The sequence below is a fragment of the Vulpes lagopus genome, chromosome 21 (genome assembly GCF_018345385.1).
Source record: "Vulpes lagopus strain Blue_001 chromosome 21, ASM1834538v1, whole genome shotgun sequence".
Taxonomy (NCBI): Eukaryota; Metazoa; Chordata; class Mammalia; order Carnivora; family Canidae; genus Vulpes; species Vulpes lagopus.
In genome coordinates, this window is record NC_054844.1 from 14,208,263 (window position 1) to 14,226,784 (window position 18,522).

The following is an 18,522-nucleotide window of genomic DNA, read 5'->3' on the forward strand; positions in this document are numbered from 1 at the left end:
GTGGGGTCAATGGGGAAACTGCTCCTAGGAGACAAGATTCATAGGCAACATATGGCAGAGGACTAGAATGCTTTGGGATCTTACTGGAAGGCAGAAATAGATAAAAAGCCAGCAAAGAAAGAAGGGCAGTAAATGTTTCTTTAGGTTGCAGGTTAAAAATGAGAGGAGTTTACATATAAGAAGCATCAGTGGTTGCATGAAAAATAATTTACACAAATTCCATGCCTAGAGTGCTGAGTACATAAAACTCAAAGGGAAAAAGGAAATTAAGACTTTTTAAATATATGGGATCAAGGGGCAAAAAGAAGGCTCATGGAGACTGGAATGTCTCAAATGCCCTGACTGAGCGATAAAGCGGTGCATATGATAGATTTTTTTTTTCCCTAGGATAGGGGAAATATGAAAATTTACCTCTCAGTGGGACATTCTTGGAAATGAGTTTCATCCTACAGATTGCAAGCTTCAGACTACTGTTCAGAGAATGAATGACATCCCAATCCATTGAAGGTAAGATATATTTTTCTCTTTTACCTTGTATATTTCCTGTCTACCCTTTCTAAGATAAGATCAAGCTTTTGCCTTGGTACACTTTGGTAGGTAGGCATGGAATAATCTTGTTCCTAGGAATTTAGCCATGGGCCCAAAAATTTGTTTTACAAGTTTAATGGAGATGAGGCCAGTGATATGATAGCTTATATCCTTTTCAGTAGGCCTGGACAAAGATGTACACACAAGCTCTAGAATTGAAATAACAATTTGGGAGGCACCAGGGAGGGACACCATAGGACACAGCAGCTGGTGAAGAAACCCCAATTAAATGAGTGTCCTCTGAACTGAGCAACAGAGAAAATGGCTTTTGAACTTTGATTTTTTAGTGCACAAGAAGAATATTCCATCTAAAAATGTAATTTTCTGTGGTAACGTCAGATTTAGAAAATGTACATATTAGTTTTCAGCACGTTGTATTATTTGGAGATAGTATTTATGCTGTCATTGGGGTATCACCTATAATCTTGGATGAGTTATAATGGATAAAATTACCGAGCGTAATCTGGAAATGAGAAATAGAATAAGGTTGACTTTTTGTATAGACCACATAACTTTGAATTAGTTAATGCTTTTTTCTGACCCATATGAAAGTATTTTGGGGGTGACCATTGAGTGGCAATTTCATGAACTTCAGAAGAATGTATCAGGGCATTGAACCTAGTCTGGCATGGCAATGAGAAAGACAGCCAAGAGGGCCATTCACACTCCTAGTTGACCAGATGCATGGCTGTACAGTCTACTGGCTATGATAGAAAAAAAATTGTGGAATCATAGTAACATTGCATGAAACTACATTGCTGTTTTGGGCCAGAAAGCAAGATATTTCAATTTTCCATCCAACTTGGGAAATAGGAGCAAGTGTTAACCTGTACCTCACATCCTTATTTGCTCTCTTGTTCAGATAAAGGATGAATAATGAGTCTCTGCATTTATGGGCTCATGGCTTTTTACTAGTTTATAGAGTACTTTGCTTTAAAACTGGAAAAAATGGCACCACTCAGCTGAAAAGGCAGTTGACTTGTTTGGTTCTTCTAGTCCCCTGGAGAAAAAAGAAAGATAGGGACTTTACCTGGAAGGGCCAGCTAAGTCTCTGCTTCCTCTGTTCTAGTGTCTTAGCCGGGATCTGTAAATCAAGCCAGGCCTAATATTTTTGATGTAATCAGCTTGGGGTTAGGGAAAAAATGGTCTTTCATGTTGTTAAAGTCCATCTCGTCGAAGGATTACTCTGCACCTTAGTAGAAAAATGAGCACCTGACTGGCCATAAATAAAGCTGACCTTTTGAGTCCAATTAGCTATATTATCATTGTACCTATTCTTTCTTATGGAGAAGGTCAGTCTTACCATCCCTATATTTGCAAAGCTAGAAAGTAACTTGAGCCATTGCACCTGTGGCTGCCATCTACATGACCACATCTGTAGGCACTTCACTGGGTACAGCTGAAGAGCCTATGGTAGAATACGACTTGATTCTCAATTATAATCACCTGGGTCATTTAAAAACATAATGCTCAGTTCTGCTCTCCAGAGATTTGATTTAATTGGGCTGACTTGGCCCTAGCATCAATGTTTCTATAAAGTTCATGGAGTTTCTAACATGCAGCCAGAGTGGGACCTAAATAAAATTAGAAGTTGAACAACAAGGGCTCTTACTTCACCTGAAACTGTCAAGGAACATGGCTTCTTAATAATAAGAATGCTATTTTAATTAAATAGCTTCTTTTTTCTTCTCCCATTCCATCACCCTAGTGTCCTTACGGAAGAACTGGCATTACTAATTTATAGACTCTGCAGTTCCTGTTGGCCAGGAGCTGTAAAGGGTATATACTCGGGTGTTTAATCCTTACCATAATAGCTGTATTTTCATCTTATTGAAGAATCAAAAGCTAAAAGTAAAATCATTTTCCCAAGCCCACACTGTTAAGTTTGACAAGAAAAATAGGATTGGAACACTGGTAAGTTTGAATTACTCCATTATTTTATTCTCAGACTTATTTGGTACCTAGTTTTTAAAGTTTATATTTTAGTATTGTCATATATTTATTGAAATTCTTTTTTTTTTAAAAGGTTTTATTTATTTATTTGACAGAGAGTGAAGGAGAGAACACAAGCAGGGGGCAGAGGGAGAAGCAGACTCCCTGCTGAGCAGAGATCTTGATGTGGGGCTCTGTTCCAGGACCTTGGGATCATGACCTGAGCCAAAGGCAGAGTCTTAACTGACTAAGCCATCCAGACTCCCCTGAAAGTCTTGTTATTTGCAGCTGTTTTAAGAAAGGGGCATGTGTAAAAATATCTTTACTTCATTATCATTAGTTATAAGTCAAGGGTGAAATTTCACCATGATCATTACCTCTAGCTCTCCAAGTGCCAGAGGAGGGTTAGGTTGGCAATTTAAAGGGCAAAGGTTTTGAAACCAGGCCACAACACTTCAGGTCTTAGCCCTGTTATCTGTGTAACTTTGAGAAGTTTACTTAATGCATCTGTGCCTCAATTTCCCCAGCTTAAAAGTGGGGATGGCTTCTGTTTTGTTCTGAGAATTTATATTAATATAAATTAAATATTGAGAACATAATCATAATTAACCAAATGTCAGCTATTACCTTGGCGTTGGTGAGTATTTGATGAGTAATATCTGAAAGTGCTCTGTTGCTTCATTGACACCCTTCATCAGAGTGGAAGGCCCAATAAGGTCAATTCTAGACCCCTTTAAAAGGATTTTTTCATTGAAAGATTTATAAGGAATTTGAATTTTTTGAGTATTTGCTCCAATTCTGGCACTAATAGCATTTTGTTTATTCCCTTAACTCTAAAATATATTTCCTGGTTGTATAGTGGAGCAAATGTTCTTGCATAATGTTTAAAATATTTAGGGAAAGTGACTTACATAGTTTCTTTTTTACATGATGTTTAAGTGTTAATGGTACTAAGTGGCACTGGGTTATTGGTTTTAGGTGTTGCATACTGTTTTCCACTAATGTACCTATGCTCCTGTCTTTTGCCTTATCCTCATTTCTCAATTTTATCCCTTAGGCAATACTGTTAGAGCCTAGTAGTCTAAATAACATTTCCTAGGCTTAATGTATTGCAAGCTACCCAAATATTTTTACTTTATGGTAGAACACAAACCAAACCTAATTTGACTGCAGGTGTGAAAACTCATGGACTTTGGCAGAATTAACAAATTCTTGCTGCTTGTGGAATTAGCTGAATAGTTGTGATTCTGCCCCTTGGGGATGACTGGCTTAGGAAACTCTAAGCCTATAAAGATGGCCACATGCCAGTGCTTTGAGGTGGAGTCTTTGAAAGTCTCCACAGAACCTCTGTTGGCCAGGTTCATGATTCCAATGACTAAGCCTGCAAAATCAGTAAAGAAGTGGCTAATAGAATGTGTTAGTTACAAGTACTATGGCTTCTTTGTTGTGCTAGTTTGAAAAGTAAATAGGTGAGTTCAAGAACTGTAACATAGAATGATGTGAATTCCCTTTGAGTCTGGACTATTGTGAGAGAGTATATTTTAAATGTATCTTGGCAAGAGTACCAGTGAGTCCCTGTGATTTGTAAAATTATTCTTCTAATCTACTTTGTTGCAATAAAGGCCACTACTTGGGATCTAGCTACTGATTTACAATCAATCTTTAAATCTTCTGTCACCTTTCTAAGTATTTCATTGTAACTATAAAATATAAAATCATGCATGCTGAGTATCTCTTATTTATAAACTTATAATATCAGTGTTTGAGTCAGTAAGAATATTGAGCCATTACAAATTTACTCTTTCAATAACAAGGTAATGTATAAAATACAGACAATATATACTGCAGAGCAAGTATTCGATGTCACAATTTTCAAAGATGAGGCATACGGTCAGTTAAGTCTTCAAGAGAAAGGAATGGTTTGAAGGAAAAGCCTTGAAGAAGACATTACCGGTTTGGCAACATTATTGTCATATGGGAGTGACAGGAACAAAGGTATTGCCACAGAAATGTTAGGTATGAACCCAAACAATAAGTAGATATGTCAGCTGGAGGAAAGATTTGTGTTCAATTTCAGACCCCTTTTAAGAAAAGCACATTGATAAATGTACTTGCCCTTTTGATGTAACTTTATTCACTGATACAAAAGTCATTTTGAAGATGCTACTTTTGTGACTTTAAGAGCATATCTCTTCTAATTTGTGTTGTCAAATGTTTATAGTACTAGTTAATATCAATTTCTGGAATCGTCCTTTTCTGGTTGTTAATGGTAGAAGGCTGAAGACCACATTTTTACTTGTCACTGTTTGCTTACATCAACCTACTTTTGTGTGTTTTTCTAATGATGCTGGAGAGCTCATTCTGTATTTCACATGGGGCTGCCTACTTCCCTTTGCTGATAAACTCTTGTTCTTTTGGAATACATCATATGTGGCATCTTGTTTTTTAGATATTTTTACTCCTAATAACTGCATAGAAGTAGATGGATATAAGAAGAATTTAAAATAATCCTTAGATTTCTAAGGATGAAACTTGCTTCCTGCCCTCTCAAAAAAAATAGTAGCAGACTTGATCAGTTCAGCCCTCTTCAGCCCCAAGCATCAATATGCTATGGCTAAGGCTATGAATTCTTGAGCCAAGTTGCCTTGCCTAAGCCAAGGAGCCTTAGTTTGAATCCTGGCTCCACCATTTTTTGCACTGCTGACTTGGCCAAAATATTCAGTTTCTCAGGGCATCTCTGTGAAATGGAAATGATAACAAATATCTACTTTCTTGGATTATTCTGAGAGATTTAAATAATTAATGTATGCCTTCTTAAAAAGTGCTAGGCAAGATAGGACCACAAACTATTATGTAACTATAGTTAAGGTTACATTTTTTTTGGTTTTCTAATATTTTTCTACTACTGAAAACTTGCTACTATGCAGGCTAAATATAGTTGTAAAGTTGTAAATGAGCCTTGACATGCTTTTACATATTTGCTTATTTGTTTATTTATTTTTAAATCCACCCTTTTCTATTCTCCCATTCATGGAACTGGGGTAGCTTTACATTCCTCTGAGTAAACTGTGCCCTTATCTTCAGCTATCATGTAGAACGTGTATTCTACTGGCCACTAAGACTTGCTTTGCTGCAAATTTTCAGTGTTCTGCCTTGCTTCCCCATTTGCTGAGGAAGGAGGAAAAACAAAGAAGGATTGTCTCCCCCTTCCTAAATTTCTTTCATTTCTCCCCACCAGACCCCCGCCCCACCACACACACAGACATGTTGGCACTGATTTATCTTCAGGAGAATATAATAAGAAAACATGAATAAGGACTTTTAGTCTTCCACATTTGAACTTTTGGACACAACTTTAAACAAATTTGGCATATGTTAGCCATATGTTTAAATGTCAGCCAAGTAGTTAGATGTCTAATATTCGAACATAAGCTGCAGCGTTTAGGATTGCAGTAGAGATTTTCCTTTTTGTTCAGAGCTGGGCTCAAACTGTTATGTTTTTATGTTGTATGATTTGAAGGGCACTAACAGCCTTTTCCATTTGTCCGAAAAATTCCTCTTCACCCTCCTGTTCTAAATGCATCTACCTTTACTAATTATTTTTGGGGAAAATAACAAAGACTTGCATGCAAAAGCAAGTTAGATTGCTTTCTGTGCAGGCAGGATTAGCAAGTATGTAAACAGCCAAGTATACTAGAACATTTCAGTTGAGTAAGAGGAAAGATGGGGAAGAAAGGGACAGAGCCTTGAATTAATTTTTGCCCATATGATTCTCTTGCTTAAAGGGTTTCTGTCTTCACTTATTTCTAAAATTCTTTGAAGGAGTATAGACCTCCCTATGTTATTGAGCAAGTAATAGACGGTTGCCTTTTAGAAAATGGAACCACATATATTACCCAGGATGAACAAATATTAGCTAGAACCCAAAACTTTCCTAATACAAGCAAGGATGGGATATTTCCCTTTGAGAAATGACCTAACACTTAGTGTCCATGATGTTGAAATGAAAAAAAAATATCCACTTAATGGAAACAAGGGTGGAGTAACTACCCACTGTTTAAGCTAAAATTATCTCTTTGTTTCTTTAAAAGTGATGTGTTTATTTCCATGTCTTGTTATTGCCAAATAAAAGCCATATAGGAGGAAATTAACAAAGTATCTGCAAACCCCTTGGAGCCCTCCTATCCAGCTATGAGATACTGACCCAATTAAATACCATTATTCAAAACATTTACTTTCCATTTATTCCCACTTGTGCCAATCATTAAGAACGGCCACAGATTAATTTTTTTGTTTGTTTCAACTTAGTGTTTGGAACCATCTGTATTTTGGTATACCTGTTAGTCTATAGCGTATCCGCAAGACTTATTTCTATAGTAACCAGCTCTTTGGGGTTTTAGGACAGAAATATAAGGCAATATACAGTTTGAATCATTATGTTCAAATGCAGGTAGAAGAGCTTTTTAGTCATCTGGTTACATGTGATCCTTCAGTCACATGGAAAAATACATAGGTGACCAAATCCATTAGGGTTGGTTAAGCCAAGGTGTCGTAAGTTACCTTTGCTTTGTGACAATGAATTGTTTATGATGTGGAAAGGGGTAGACTATAAACACTATGGGTGAAAAAACTGAATTCAGTTGTGGTAAAAGACACAACAAACCATGAGCCTTGAAATTTGGCTGACTTAGGTTCAAATCTTGCCTCTGCCCTTAGAGTTATATCATTCTAGGCAAGTTATTTAAAGTTTGAATGTCTATTTTTTTCTTTAAATAAAAAGATAAAAAATATTCCTTGAGGTCTAGCGCAAGGAGGGAAGAAAATAAAGCATGTGAAATATGAGTGGTAGACCATCAGGAAACAATAGATATTAATGTTAAGAATATAGAGTTCTAAATTTTCTCTACTTACTATCACCATCAAACTGATTCTATATACTCCCCACTTTTATCCATGCATCCAATCAACTTGATCTCAAAAATTTGTAAGAAACATAATAATGGTTGATACCCTAAGTGAATGGATCTTAACTAGCCCATAAGGCAAGACAATATCTCTGAAGAGTTTCCATGGGTGTCATGAACCTCTTCAAGGCATTAGGATGTCTGCAGCTTTATTTTGTTTTGTCTTGGAGGAAGAATCTATCTATACTTGCATTTCCTTATTGACTGGACACATAGCTTTGCCTTAGCATTATTCTGGAATTGTGGAAAAGCAGACTCAAACTATTTTGTCAGACCTTTTTGTTTGTAAGCTGTACTACAAATATTATCAGTATAAGGATATCTAATATTCAAATAAAATTCTCTAAAACCCCTTGCTCTGTAAGATATTCATTAGAGATACTGTCCCATTGACTTTGGGTACCTTTTAATAATTTATCTTATTTTAACTTAATAAGTTGGCTGACATGTCTGTTGGAACTTTATTCAATGATTATTGGTTTCCTAAATTCATAGGATATCTCATGACTGGCACTGGTACCCTTTTGGAAAATAAGATCTAAACATAAGTTAAATGTATATAAATACAAATAATGTACCTTTGTCACCTGCATTTACATCAGAAATATTTACTGTATGAAGAAAACAAGCAAAGGCCAAAGACGGGAGCAGTACCTCCATAATTTCACTCTCTACTTTGAAATAGATTCTGTCTCCACCGCTGGCTTATGTCATATCAAATTTATTTAATAAGTTGGTCAGAATTGGAATTAAAAAGGAAAGGTGTCGTCATTAAAATAAAATTTACTCAATTAACTTGAGTGATAAAACTATTTTACAAACTTAATTTAGATCCCACAGAGCCAAATTTGGGAGAATTTGTTAAGATATCTTAGCATGGTGTGGGGCTTGTTTCTTGCATTTTAGATACTAAGTTGATACTTTATTTATTTATTTGTTTATTTATTTATTTAAGTTGATATTCCAATTGAGGTTGAGAGCTAAGTGGAAGTAGCTACTTCTACTTCAAAGTAATGGACTATTTATCTACTATGAGCTATAGATTTAAACCTTTTATTCTCTAACTTTAAACATTTTTTTTTCTCATTAAACTTTTGTTTTAATGGGTGTCAAAATTCTGAGACAGATTTTTGGTCAAGTTGTTTCCATTAAAAAGTACTGATTTTAAAAACTGATAATGTAAAACTGCCACACATGCACAAAAAAACCCCAAATGGTCCACAAAACATTCTCTTTTCCCTCTGAAGTTTTTACGATGCATTATCATTAACCAGTCTTTTACTATTAAACTTAAATGGCCAACTGACACAAACAGTTCTGAGACTGTTCTTCCACCACTGATTAAGACTGGGGTGGCAGGTATTGGGGATAATACTCATTTAGCCTTCTGAGCTTTCTGGGCAGACTTGGTGACTTTGCCAGCTCCAGCTGCCTTCTTGTCCACTGCTTTGATGACACCCATAGCAACCGTCTGTCTCGTGTCGCGAACAGCAAAACGGCCCAGAGGAGGATAGTCAGAGAAGCTCTCAACACACATAGGTTTGCCAGGAACCATATCAACAAAGGCAGCATCCCCAGATTTCAAGAACTTGGGACCATCTTCCAGCTTTTTTCCAGAACGACGATCTATCTTCTCCTTCAGCTCAGCAAACTTGCAAGCAACTTGAGCTGTGTGACAATCAAGCACAGGTGCATATCCAGCACTGATTTGGCCCAGATGGTTCAGGATAATCACCTGAGCGGTGAAGCCAGCCGCTTCCATTGGTGGGTCATTTTTGCTGTCACCAGCCACGTTGCCAAAGATGAACATCTTTGACAGATACGTTCTTGACATGGAAGCCCACATTGTCCCCAGGAAGAGCCTCACTCAAAGCTTCATGGTGCATTTCAACAGACTTTACTTCAGTTGTAACATGGGCTGGAACAAAGGGGACCACCATGCCAGGCTTAAGAACACCAGTCTCCACTAGTCCACAGGGACAGTACCAATACCACCAATTTTGTAGACGTCCTGGAGAGGCAGATGCAAGGGCTTATCAGCTGGACGAGTTGGTGGCCAAATACAATCCAGACCTTCAAGCAGTGTGGTTCCACGGGCATTCCCATGTTTACGAGTGACTTTCCATCCCTTGAACCAAGGGATGTTAGCACTTGGCTCCAGCATGTTGTCACCATTCCAACCAGAAATTGGCACAAATGCTACTGTGTCAGGGTTGTAGCCAATTTTCTTAATGTAGGTGCTGACTTCCTTAACGATTTCCTCGTATCTCTTCTGGCTGTAGGGTGGTTCAGTGGAATCCATTGTGTTGACACCAACAATTAGTTGTTTTACACCCAGTGTGTAAGCCAGAAGGGCATGCTCATGGGTCTGCCCATTCTTGGAGATACCTGCTTCAAATTCACCAACACCAGCAGCCACAATCAGGATAGAACAGTCAGATTGAGATGTGCCTGTAATCATATTTTCAATAAAGTCTCTGTGTCCTGGGGCATCAATGATGGTTGCATAATACTTGCTGGGAGATATCAATGGTGATACTACAGGGAGATATCAATGGTGATCCCACGTTCATGTTCAGCTTTCAGTTTATCCAAGACTCAGGCATACTTGAAGGAGCCTTCTCCCATCTCAGCAGCCTCCTTCTCAAATTATTCGATAGTTCTTTTGTCGATCCCACCACATTTGTAGATCAGATGGCCAGTAGTGGTAGACTTGCCCGAATCTACGTGTCCAATGATGACTATGTTGATGTGAATATTTTCCTTTCCCATTTTGGTTTAGGTTTAGTGGTGGTTTTCACGACACTTGTGTTCTGGCGGCAAACCCATTGCAAAAGAAGTAACTTTAAACATTTAAAAAAAATCAATGATTATTCCTGTCTAAAGAATTTCATATTTTAATTTAGTGTATATATAAAATAAAGTTAAAATGAGTGAGAATAGAACTGATATATTATAGTCCTAGTTTACCTCCGTTTTTTGTTTAGAACGTTTCCTTTGGATTCATTCTGGGTCAACTGTTCTACTTCAGGCAGGGATTTAAATACTTGATCTTTAAGCTTTTGGTTTTAGGTTTGCTATTTCCCTTGGGAACCAGCTTTAATTGCACAAATGAGTCTTTTCTGGGATCATAAACCAAAGGGGCTGTGTGTAGTTTGCTTTTTAAAATATTCCCTCTCATCTAAGATCACTCATGTTCTTTCATATTAAAAGGGCAGAAATTAGTCTCTGCTATATACAGGATGTGTCTCCAATTTGAAGCCTTACATACATCTTTTTTTTTTTTTTTCCTGTGAGGTGGTTTCTGTTACTTGACCCAGTAACAAATCATAACATTTTTATGTTGTCTTATCATTTGTAAATTACTTTCATATTCTCATTTGAACTTTATCATAAACCTATGAAAGAGTAGTATCACTTATTAAGCCCCTGGCATGTAGTAGGTTCTTAAGGATTGACTGAGTGAAGTGTAGATATCGATGTCTTATTTTTTAGAAAATAGGTACTTGAAGCACTGAAAAGTCAAAATGATATTCTAAGACAGTAGGTAGAGTTTGGACTCATTTTCAGGTTTTCTAGATCACGGGATAAGGTTCTTTCACCATGTGCTACCACACTGATTATACCTGTGGCTTTAGTTGCCTTTAAGGTGAACTTTACATTGAGTGAAATGTCAGATATTAAGTGTACAAATCGAGTTTTCAAAAATTCATTCACCTATAAAACCAACAAACCAGTGAAGATATTGAGTTTTTTCACTTCCCCCACATTCCTTGAGGACTTTCTCATATATTCACTACCTCAGGCAATTAATGTTCTGATCTTTTTTCCCACTATAGGTGAGTTTTGCCTAGTCTAACTTTCTTACAAATACAATCATATAGTTGATACTTTCTTGCGTCCCAATTCTAACACCCAACACAGTCTGAGATTTACTCACCTTGTTGCATACCTAAGTATTTGATTCCTTTTAATTGCTGAGTACTATTCCATTGTATGAACACACCACAATTTGTTCATCTGTTCTCTTATTGGTGATCATTTGGGTTATTTCTAATATTTAGCTATTATAAGTCAAATTGATATAAGCATTTGTGTATAATAAGTCAAATTGATATAAGCATTTGTATATAAGTTTGTGGATTTCCATTTTCTCTTTCTTTCTTTCTTTCTTTCTTTCTTTCTTTCTTTCTTTCTTTCTTTCTTTCCTTTTTCTTTTTTGTGAGAACTGGTAGGTTATAAGACAGATAATGGGACATGAAAAAAAACTGCCAAGGCTTTCCTTGGCAAGGAAATTCATAAAGTGAATCACTTTGTACTATTTTATATTCCCACCAATACTTATGATTATTCCATCTGTTTCATATCTTTACTGATTTTTAATGTTGTCAGTCTTTTAAATTTTGACCACTGTAGTAATATGTAGTGGATCTCATTGAGGTTTATTTTGCATTCCCTTGGTTAATTAATGTGTTGAGCTTTTTTTCTTGTGCTTACATGCTATTCCCCGTATCTTTCTTAGTGAAGTGTCCCAATTCTCTCCCCTGCCACCTTAAAGTAGCATTGTCTTTTCATTGAGTTGTAGGCACTCTTTATATATTCTGGATATACACCTTTGTCAGATATATGTCTTGGGAATATGCTCTCTGAGTTGGCAGCTTGCCAATTTATTTTCTAAGGCTGTCTGGATGAACAGAAATCTAACACTTTTTCTTTTGTGGTTATTGCTTTCTGCATTCTAAGAAGTATTTGCCTTATCCTGGATTGCAAAGATATGTTTTCTCCTATATTTTTTATACATTTAGATATTATATTGTAATTTGTAAGTTTAGCACTTACATATGTCCATTTCCTATTAGTTTTTCAAATAAATGTTGAGATGAATTATTTTCCATGGATAGCCAGTTGTTTCAGCATCTTTCTTTGAAAAATGTTTACCTGCTTACTGAGTAGTTTTATCATCTTTCAAGTCAATTGACTGTGTAAGTATGTTTATTTCTGGGCTCTCTCCTATTTGGTCAATCTACTTGCCAATCCTTATGCCAGTACTACACATTTTAATTACCGTAGGTTAATAGGAAATTTTGAAATATGGTAGTGTCTTCTAATGATTTTTCAAAAATCATTTTGACTAATGTGAGGTCTTTGCATTTTCATTTAAATTTTAGAAATACCTTATTAATTTTAGTGAAATCCTGCTGAAGTTATAATTAGGCTGTTTTCTAATATATATATATCAATTTGGGGAGCATTAATAGTTTAACAATATTGAATGTTTCAATCCATGAATTTAATATATCCTTCATTCACCTATACTTTCTGTGTGTAATTCTTTGTGTTTTCAGTATATGGGTCTTTAGGTATTTTGCTAAATTTATATCTAAGGATATAAATTTATATCAAAGAATATCTTAGGATATCTAAGAATTTTCTGTTGGTATTCTTGTGAATAGAGTTTTAAATTTTGTTTTTTAATTGTGTGGTGCAAGTGTATAGAAATAAATCATTTTTGCATATTGACTTTGTATGGAGAACTTACTAAATTCTCTTAATAGTTGTTTCATGAATGACCTCAAATATTCTTACACAAACAATCATGTTATCTACAAATAAAAACTTTACTTTTCTAATTTTTATGTAGTTTGTATTTTTCTTGCTTTGTGGCACTGTAAGGCCTTCTTTTTTTTTTTTTAAGGTTTTATTTATTTATTCATGAGAAACACAGAAAGAGAGGCAGAGATATAGGCAGAGGGAGAAGCAGGCTCCCTGTGAGGAGCCTGATGTGGGACTCGATCCTGGTACTCGATCATGACCTGAGCCAAAGGCAGATGTTCAACAATTGAGTCACCCAGGTGCCCCAGTAAGACCTTCTTTATACTATTAAATAGATATGTTGAAAACTGATATCCTTGCTTTGTTCCTGATGTTAAGAAAAAGGGTTCAGTGTTGCACCATTAAGTAAACTATGTTTTGTTTTGTTTTTTAAATAAATACTCTTATCAGAGTAAGGAAATTCCATTCTATTCCTATTTGTTTTGAACTTTTATCATGACTAGCACATAATTTTGTCAAATGCTTTCTTATCAGAAAAGATAATCATATATGGCTTTTTCTTTAACTTGTCATTGTGCAGACTTACAGTGATTTTCAAATGTTAAGCTGACTTGCATTCCTAGGATAAACACCATTTGGCCATTAATGTTTTATCTTTTCTATATATTGCCAAATTCAATATGCTAAATCTCTTAAGGGCTTTTGCATGTATGTTTATAATGCACATTGGTCTGCAGTTTACTCTTTGTTATACCTTTGTCTGGCTTTTGGTATCAGAATTATGCTGGACCCAACAATCTGGGCAGTATTCCATCCTCTTTTTTTCTGCTGAAGGGCATTATGTAAAATTGGCATTATTTCTTTCTTAAATATTTAGTATAATTTACTAGGGAAATCATCTAGGTGTGATGTTTTCTTCATGGAGTTTTTTCATTTGTTATTAGTTACCTTCATAGGAATAAGTCTATTCAGATTTTCTATTTCATATCTTCTCAATTTTTATTAAGTTTTGTGTTTTAAGAAACCTAACCATTTCATCTAAGTTGTTGAATTTATCAACATAAAGTTATCCACGAGGTGTCCTTATTCTCCTTTTAATATCTGTGGTATCTGCAGCTATTTTGTCTTTCATTTATGGTTTTGGTAAATTGTGGTCTCTCCATCAGTCCCTCTGTTCTGCTCCTGCTGTTGCTCCTCCTCCTCCTCTTTCCTTTTTCTCTCTGTCTTCCCCTCCCTTTCCCTCTGACTCCTCTCTTCACCCCCACCTCCCCCTCCTCTTCATCTTTCCTTTTGTACTGCTTTTCCTTTCCTTCTCCCTTTCCTCTTCCTTCCTCTCCCCCTCCCCCATCTTCCCTCCCCTTACCTTGATATTCCCTTGGTAGAGGTGTTCCAATTTTATTGTTGTTGTTGTTTTTTTTTTTCAAAGAAACAATTTGGCTTTTATTTTTATACTGTATGTCTGGTTCTTATTGTATGGATTTCAGCTTTTTATTTCTTTTTTTTCTACCTCCTAGATGAGTACATTGATTCCGAAGGATATTGAGAGATCATATTTTTATTGAATTCTAATAATTTAATTCTGTTGTGCTTAAAGAATGTACTCCATGAGATCTCAGTCTTTAAATTTTATTGAAATTTATTCTGTGGTACAGCATATGGTTCATCTTGGTAAATATTTCATATGCCCTTAAGAGTATATACATATAGGGGTACCTTGATAGCTCAGTCAATTAAGCACTCAATTCTTGGTTTCAGCTCAGGCTATGATCTCAGGGTTGTTGGATGGAGCCCTGGGTTGGGCTCTGAGCTCAGTGTGGTCTGCTTGTCCTTTTCTCTCTGCTCCTCCTCTCATGCTCTCTCTCTAAAATAGATTAGTATATAAAATCTTTTAAAAAAAAGAGCATGTGCATTTATAAAATTTAGTTTTATGTAGTGATGAGTGGGAATTAGGTCAAACTGGTTATAGTGTTTAAATCTTTTTTCTCTTTACTGCTTGGTTTTATATAATTAATTGTTCTATCAATTGCTGAGATAGAGGTGTTGGTATCAAACTATTTTTGTAGATTTCTCTTCCTTTAATTTTGTCAATATATTGCTTCATTTCAAAGCTCTTATATTAGGCAGGCACACATACATTTATAATTTATGATTATAAATAATTTATGATTTATTATGATTTCTATTGAATTGTCTTTTTTGTCATTATTAAATAACTTTCTTTGTCTTGAAGTCATCCTACTTCATCTGCAATTAATATAGCTACTCCAGACTTCTTATGCTGACTGTTTGTAGTAAGCATTGTTTCCACTAATTTGTTTTCAATCTGTCAGTGTCTTTATATGTAAATTGTGTTTCTTAGTGACAGCATTTAGTTGAGTCTTGCTTTTTGATTGAGTCTGATGACCTCTTCTCTTTCAGTTGGAAAATTTAGACCATTACATATGTCATGATTATTGATATGTTTGCATTTAATACTATTTTGCATTTTTAAAATTTTTGTCATTTGCATATGTTGTTTTTTTTTTTTTTGCGTATGTTTTTTATCCTTAGTTCTTCGTTTCTTGTCTTGTTGTAAATCAATCATTTTTATCCCATCTTAACTCCTCCATTGGCTATTTAGCTATATCTCTTTGTTTATATATTTTTATATTTGTACCATTATAGTTTAGTGTTTGATTCAAGGTCTTCAGAATGCATTCCTTTGAAATGATGTTTAAACCCTTTACATAAAATGTAAGAACTTTTAACAGTGAAATTCTATTTACCATCCCCACTTTACTATTTTATGTTTTATATTTATACATTATAAGCTCCACGATAGAAATCTATATTTGCTTTAAATAGTTGTTTGTCTTTATAAAAATATAGAGAGAAGAAAAATATAGTCTTTTATATTTACACTCATATTTACCACTTTTGGTACTTTTCATTTTTCGTCTAGATTCAAATTTGCATTTAATGTTAATACCATTCATTGAATAGAATTTCCTTTAGAATTTATTCTGCTGCCAGAAAATTCTCTTATTATTTCTCTATTATTAATACTTTATTTAGAGATGAAATGTTTTCACTGGATTTACAGTATAGGGTTGCTTCCTCCTACCATTTTTTTCTTAACACTTTAAAAAATTTCACTCCATTGTCTTTTGGTCTTCAATATTTTTGATAAGAAGTCTTTGATAATTCATATAATTTTTTTTCTGTGTGTATTTTTCCCTAGTTGTCTTCAATATCTTCTCTTTATTCTTTACTCTCAACAATTTGCCAGTGATGTGCCTCTCTGGGGTTTTCTTTGTTTTCATTCTGTTCATAGTTTATTGAGATTTTGGATCTCTATGTTACTGTTCATCATCAAACTTGGGAAACTTGCAGTGTGTAGTTCTATCTGGATTTATCATGCTTCATATTGTTTTGGCAGGCGATTAATTTACTGGTAGATAAGTTTGATCTTTTGAGTTTGTTTTTAAGCTCTTTAAGGTTGCTCTTCTAGAGCACTGGTAGATAAGTTTGATCTTTTGAGTTTGTTTTTAAGCTCTTTAAGGGTGCTCTTCTAGAGCAGCCATTACTTTAGCTCTATATGTATTTGGTGAGGTTTCTCCATTCTGACTGGTCAGAATTTCTGTCTCCCCATATAGCTCTAGAATTTATAGTATAAATTTAAAAATTTATGTGCCTGTCCAAAGTACATATTCCATGGGGCAGGGAGAGCTCTCTTCTGGAACTAAATTCTCACTGTGCAGCAGTGTTGCTCAAGGACTCCCTTCTCCAGAAATATAACCATTATTTATTGTATTCATCTGGGTCTATTGCCCTGACCAGTCCGAGCCCAATACTTTGTGACTTATTTAGAAAGAAGACCCCTATTGAGTTGATGATCAAAATATTGTTGAAGAGAATTGCCCTCAGTCCCAGTTTTCTCCGAACAATCATGAAACTTTCAGAATTCTAGACCGATTCCATCCCCCCACGCCCCAAACGGAGTGTCACTGCTGCTTTGGAAACACGTTCCATGTGAATCCTGTGGTTTCGCCGTCAGGAGCTGGACTTGAGAAATTGGGCGAATCGTGCCAGCTTTTTATTGGCAGACGGGGAATGCCAGTGTAATTGCTGCAGTTAGGGTGTAGGTCCTCTACAATTGTTTCTAATACACAAGATGCTTTGGATTTGTATATTTGTAATCTTGGAAAGGGGAAAATGTATATAAAGATGTTTTAATATGTAAAAAAAAACCCTAAAATTTAAATTTATAGTATCTCTATAAATTTATAGTATCTCTTTTCTGGAAGACCTCACTTATGATTTTTTTAAAATTTTTATTTATTTATGATAGTCACAGAGAGAGAGAGAGAGAGGCAGAGACACAGGCAGAGGGAGAAGCAGGCTCCATGCATGGGAGCCCAACGTGGGACTGGATCCCGGGTCTCCAGGATCGCACCCTGGGCCTAAGGCAGGCGCTAAACCGCTGCGCCACCCAGGGATCCCCCTCACTTATGATTTTTGTATGCATGTTTTTATTAGTATTCGGCTAAAATCTTAAGAGGCATCATATGAAGATTGATTTCTCCTTCTCCTCTTTCGTCGTCGTCTTCTTCTTCTTCTTCTTCTTCTTCTTCTTCTTCTTCTTCTTCCTCTTTGTAGCCCTCATCTCTCTAGTAAATTTCAACCAATGTGGTAACATCAAAGTCTAATTTCTGCCTTATCAGTTTATTGAGACCTAATAGGGCTTTCTTGAAGTCTTTCTTCCATGTACCACAGTCAAGAAACTACTCCCAGTTAAGAAGTCATGGTCATTGCTGGGCTCATCTCATCAATTTTCCTCTCTGAAGGATCACAGCCCTATGTCCATCATCTGAAAACAGATTCCTCATATTTTTTTTTATCCTATTTTACAATGGCTTACCTTGGAAACATTAGTTGGATACCAGTTACTTCCTCATGAGCAGAAGTGGAAATCTCTTATGGGCAAAACAGGAGTTTTATTTATTTATTTTTTTTAGAACAGAAGTTTTAATCATTGTTTTGGAGGAACTTTGTTCCTATTAGCTATTCATAACTTAAAATAGATGTTTAATTATACTTTCTACTTATCTTTCCCATATCACATAACTTAATAAACTTCTTGTTCTTTTCCTTTTCTTCCTCCTCCTCCTTCTTCTCCTTCTTCTTTAATAAATAAGCTTAAACTTCTAGGAGAATTTTCTTGCTTCCCTAGAACAGTGGTGCTCAAAGTAAGTCTTAGGAAAGCAGCATCAACATCATTGGGGGAATTATTAGAAATAAAACTTATTGGCCCCATTCAAGACCCACTAAATAAAAAACTGTGGATTTGGAGATTATCAGTATTTTTCTTAACAAGCCCCCAATTATTCTGATGTGCCATGAAGTTTAGCTGCCACCCTGTCAGGTATCCTCCTATATGCCTCCATGTAGTATCCTTTGTTTTAGTTACTTGACAGATTGTTGGCTTTTCCCCTAAGTTCCATGA

At 35.6% G+C, this 18,522-nt stretch overlaps 1 long non-coding RNA gene across 1 annotated transcript in view; it reads left to right on the forward strand.

The window, feature by feature from the left end:
* The first annotated feature begins 419 nt into the window (after positions 1-419).
* The window catches only part of LOC121480070, a 28,901-nt gene continuing 10,798 nt past the window's right edge, over positions 420-18,522 (forward strand). Inside the window, exon 1 of the long non-coding RNA XR_005984890.1 lies at positions 420-507. This is a non-coding gene — a long non-coding RNA (uncharacterized LOC121480070). The remainder of the gene's footprint in view (positions 508-18,522) is intronic.